We start from the raw sequence: 5,662 nt of genomic DNA, 5'->3' as shown, positions 1-5,662 counted from the left end.
TTTATTTAATACTATAAAAATCAATTATGATAACTTTCATACCTTAAACTGGGCCTATAGTCATGACATTTCTTAAATGGACGAATTTGTACGCTGTGCAATTTCGTAGATTTATGGGGATCCCCTTTTATATATTCGAATAACTTACGTAGACTTTTGTTTCCGTTTTTGGTTTTCGAAATATATTCGGCCGTAGAATATATCGTTCCGGCTGGATCCTTCCGCGTGGCGAAAAACGTCGAACAGACTTCACTAATATAATTTCGGGGTTTATTTAAATGAAATTGAAAGTCTTAATATCACAATTGTTATAGGAACTTTGGAACAACTTTTTTTAAAACAGAAAGACAAAGATTGAATTACATTAAACAGAGATTAAAGCTTTTGAACAGAAGATGAATTATCCTTTTTATGTCCTTCAGCGAGTTTTCCCAGCGATGAGACCTAGTGCAAAGTTTTATATCATGAACCTACTATGTTCCAAATTTCGTGAAAATCGTTAGAGCCATTTTAGAGATCCGTTGGACATGAATAACCATGAATAAAATATAAATAACCAGCAAATATGAAAATCTGGTGTGATACACTCTCACAACTTTCCTTGCTCATTGAACTGTAAGCCTCATTCTTAAACGAGAATAATTTAGGGGAATAACATTTTGATTGGCGGTAACATATTTGAAACTACGATCAGACTACCGGTACTGTATATGGGTATATATAATTGTTTTAAGAGTACTTTTTCCTTTGTGTAAATTGTGAAATTCAATGATTTTTTCTAAAGTCGTCAAAACAGCTGTTTTACAGATGAAATATCTCGACTGTGTTCTTTTTATAAACTGCTCTACCTACCTACCTAACTCATACACGAGAAGGAGGTTACAAAGTCCATTTCTCCAGGATGGGAAGGACCCACCATTAGTTTCCCTGGGAGGAGACTCATGCCAGTTGATAGGGCTTATGAATAGCATCCATGGTATGAATTTGAAGAAAATCGTTAGAGCCGTTTACGAGAAAACCGTGATAATCATGGTTTTTTAGTAATCATCCGCCATTTTTCTCAAGAATATTACGGAGCTCCTGCAATTTTCCCAGGAATGAGACTCATGTCAGTTTATAGGGCTTATAAATAGCTATCCATGATATGAATTTGAAGAAAATCGTTAGAGCCGTTTTCGAGAAAACCATGAAAACATGGTTTTTTAGTCATTATCCGCCATTTTTCTCAAGAATATTACGGAGCTCATGCAATTTTCCCAGAAATGAGACTCATGTCATTTGATAGGACTTATGGATAGCCCTATTCATGGTATGAATTTGAAGAAAATCGTTAGAGCCGTTTTCGAGAAAAACGTGAAAAACATGGTTTTTTAGTAATTATCCGCCATCTTGAATTGAATTTTATTGATTCTCTTATTGTCGGATCCTCATGGTATAAGGACCATAAGTGTAAAATTTCAAGTCAATCGGTTAATTAGGAATGGAGTTATCGTGTTCACAGACATACACACATACATACACTCACACACAGACCAATACCCAAAATTCATGTTTTTGGACTCAGGGGACATTAAAACGTATAGAAAACTTTAAATATTAGGGTACCTTGATTTTTTTGGAAAACAATACATTCCTTACCTGTGGTAATAGGGCAAGGGAAGTAAAAATATATACAGAAGTTGCTCGCTTAAAATAAGATTTTACTGGTAGAACTTTTTTTAAGTTCTCTCAATTTTTCATTAAATTCTCCATAACTCAACTCAATAGATTTTGTAAAATAGACAGTTTAATGTACTTCGTCACCTCAAACATTCCATATTTGTTTCACAACAAACAATATCAACCAATAAAAAAATTGTGCGATGGCCGGGAATCGAACCCGGATCAACTGCTTGGAAGGCAACTATGCTGACCATTACACCACCATCGCAACCGATAGTTGAAAATCAGTTCTCTCACTATTTGAGATAGGATGATATGGCTTTGCTTGAATAGATCACGACCATGATGAGGAAGACAGCGCATCTTTGTGGTGAAAGGCGAAATGCTACTGATAGAGATTGCTCCTCGGCAAGAATCAAAGAGAGTGGGTATAAAAGCGCGTGAAAAAGAGGAAGATATGGTAGATGAACGGTGATGAAGCGAGACGGATAGAAGTAAATCACTTCTGAGAAGTAACTACTTTAAGCTAAATGTCTTGTTGAAAGAACGTCTGAATAAATCTAATATGAACGTTTTTTCATCAACGAAATATGTAGTGAATTTAGATCTGACGCGGAATCAATGATCACAGTACCAAGATTTGGAGTCTGTTGAAACTCTTGTATTAAAAATAAAAAAGAGGAATGTATCTTCTAAGATAAATCGAACAAACACTAATTATAATTCCAATCCTATTCAAATGTCAAATTCAAAAATTAAATGTCATAAATATGGAGAGAAATGAGCAAATATAATAACGTAATACAGAATTTGACTGTTTTGACTGTTTGAATGATTGAAAAAATCATGTGATTTCCAAAATTATAAGTGATTGTGATAATTCAATGTTGTTTCATCCAATGAGGTTATTACTTATACTACAGCAATATCCCATTTTTGACTACACAGAGAGATGTCATAGATAATTTCTCAAACTTTATAAAATAATATTATCATTGCTAATAATATTCATTATAATATTGTTAAGAATATTATTTATTATCAGTAAGTTGAATTGAATGATGAGTTTGCAGAGGAATGAAATTAAAACTTTTCCGTTTGGAAGCCGATTGTAAGTGGTGTAGGCGTACTTCTCCCCGTTTATGAGCAACAACTGCCTCCTGATGCAACTAAGTGAAGAGCTGGATAATCTTGAATCGAACTTCAATTACATTGCCATCTTAATTACTTTTCTGTCGTCGATTAAACTAAATGAAATACCAGCTTTTATAACCGCCCGTTACTTTATAATTACAATGAGGGCGTTTTTCCTAACTAACCGGGGATAACCAACCCATACTCCTGACGCGTCTCTGCAATAAAACATTACCGAGTTATGACTTTACCGCGTTCCACGTAACCGTGATTAACTCTCGCTGCTGTTTTTTCTCTCTCGAAATTGTTGAATTAACTGCAGTTAAACGCCGTTTAATGCCTTCAACTTGTTTACGGCCGTGTTACGCAGTAAGTCAACCCTTTCTTTCGACTCGGGAAGCATCTCGAAGCGCGAATAAACCGCCATTCTTAGTCGCTATACGCGTTTGTCGCGTAATTGCATTTCTTACAGTGGCTTTAATTATAACTCATCCATGGATTGAACAGTGATGCGATGATTTTATCACGGTGAAGCCTACAGTCGCCAATAGTCTCCTCTTAATTACATCTGGAACAAATGAGGAGAAAGAAGCTGGAGAAGTAATGGAAGATACAGCGTCCAGCTATAAAACATATAAACACTTGGCTCTTACATTTCTTATCATAATCTGATAACTCAGTTAATTCCGTTTGTAATAGCTTTTAAACTGGATTATATGTATCAGGGATCAATATACAGAATGGAATACAAACAGCTCATATCAAGAATTAAGAATTGATAATTCAACCAAAAGCTATAGTCTATTCACTCGGGTTTATACATTGCCTCAAGATAATATAATCTCTGCTGTGAACCACAAGCTCAGAACAATACTTGGAGCTTCTGCATTGGAAAAAATCGAATTTCTCTTTTAAAACTTGATGATCATTTTTCACAAGTATTCAAATTTTGGATCGTAATAGGGAGCTTCTGGAATAAAAAATATAAATATTTTCCAATTCATTGACACAAGCTACTCTGGCTATAGACCAGAAGCTACTCATCAATATATTCAAGAAAACGTTTTACAACATAACCAATCAAAATTGCCCATCATCAGCAGCTTCCCTCCCAGCAATAAAGCAGAAATAATGAACAGCAGAACGTTTCTTAGTCATGTGCACATTTGCAACCCAGCGTTTATTAGAGGACTACTTTGATGATGTCTGCAAGAGATACTACACCGCAGATAAGCAATGGCCGTAAGAATTTTACGCTATACAATAATACTAGATGTTTACACAGTATTAATCCACGGGTATGTAGTGTGGTAATAAACTAGACGCTCGGGTGATGTGTAGGCCTATCGACATTTACAGTGTTCTCTGTAAGTGTTATTTACAGTGTTGGCTGTAAGCGGGAACAGGAAGCAATTGCGTACAGTACACGTTTAATCACAATTCATGCGTAGGATTCAGTCGAGACAGCTACCGAACTGTTGAATGCCCAATAAAACACATATCTGCAGCGCCCATCCGTAACTGAATTCCCCCACACACACGGTCCATGTTTGATTGCGCGTCGGCTGTAAAGTTTATCAGCGTCGCGGCCGCTGGAGGCTGGAAACTGCAGGCAGCCGTTTACGCGGCCCGATTTTACTGCCGTGCGGATTTCCGAGGTGCCGGATGCAACGCACGATTTGAGCGCGTGAGGTGGTCAACAGTCAACACTGGTTTATTGCTGCAGGCGCCTAGATAATGCTGTCAATTGTAATCCAGGTGGAATAGGTAGGTATGTGAGTACTTGGGTTAAGCTGTGTGGTAAATATATGTCACCTAAATCTAATTGAATTTCTAGTTTTTTTGCTGAGTTTAAATCAATTCACTTTTTTACTTTACCAGTCAAGAAGGATTTTTCAAAACGTGGAAGTTAGAAGTTTCCAGTGACAATAACCTCCAAGTCAGTTTATAATGTATTCAAAGATTCAGACATATTGTGATTATAGGGCAGTAGAGTTGGTCACAGTCTCTCCACTAATTAATTTCGCCAATATTGAATGACATATAAGTTTGAATGTTAAAATGTATAGCCTAAATTTTTTAAATTTCACATTGTAATTCACTATTATAAGTTACTGCATTCAATATTTAGGATCAATATTACTGCATTTTTTTGTGCATTTCACTTGATGATGTATTTTTTGTTGTATTATTCAGCTAGGCGCTATAAATTTATTCTGGTGTTTCATTATAACTTTGTCAGAGACATTCACTTTACTGAATTTGATATCTATTTTCAATTTTCCCAAATAAGAGAGTTTCTGAATTATTGTAACTTCAACTTTCTACATTACTAATATGCCAATATGAAAGTGGAAGTCACTTGTATCATCTGAAACACCATATCATTCACAATAGGTGTCTTCTTTATTGACTTGAATTGAATTGAAAAAATCTTTACTCATAAACATGTAAAAATACATATGAATAGTGTCACAGAATACTAAGGAATATAGCCTAAATACTAATTACAAAACAAATGTTATACACATAAAATATTATAAAAATTCCTGTAACGAGTACAGGGATAATCTTATCAAATATTCCTCTAACTCAATACCAAACCTTTTAAGATCTTCTAAAATTTTCAAATCGTTTGGCAATTTTGAAAAAAAATAACTGAGTAGCTGTGAGTCTGGTTTCTTCTTTCTGTATTAGTCTTTCTAAAAACATGATGACATCATACTGCCCATACACTGTCATAATCCCAAGCTGCGAGAAAAACAATCGTACTGAATCACATCTTTCAAGCTTAAGGATTATTCTGAAAGCTCTCTTTTGCTGCTTGAGTATCTTGTCCAAATTCTTTTTGGTTGTACCGCCATAG

At 35.2% G+C, this 5,662-nt stretch overlaps 1 non-coding gene across 1 annotated transcript; it reads right to left on the bottom strand.

The window, feature by feature from the left end:
- Positions 1-1,858: 1,858 nt before the first annotated feature.
- Positions 1,859-1,930, bottom strand: Trnag-ucc. Its single transcript has one exon. It is a non-coding gene; the product is annotated as a tRNA-Gly (tRNA).
- Between the last annotated feature and the right edge of the window lie 3,732 nt (positions 1,931-5,662).

The sequence above is a fragment of the Nilaparvata lugens genome, chromosome 7 (genome assembly GCF_014356525.2).
Source record: "Nilaparvata lugens isolate BPH chromosome 7, ASM1435652v1, whole genome shotgun sequence".
Taxonomy (NCBI): Eukaryota; Metazoa; Arthropoda; class Insecta; order Hemiptera; family Delphacidae; genus Nilaparvata; species Nilaparvata lugens.
The sequence above is the reverse complement of the archived record's forward strand: the minus strand, read 5'-3'. Positions and strand labels throughout refer to the sequence as shown.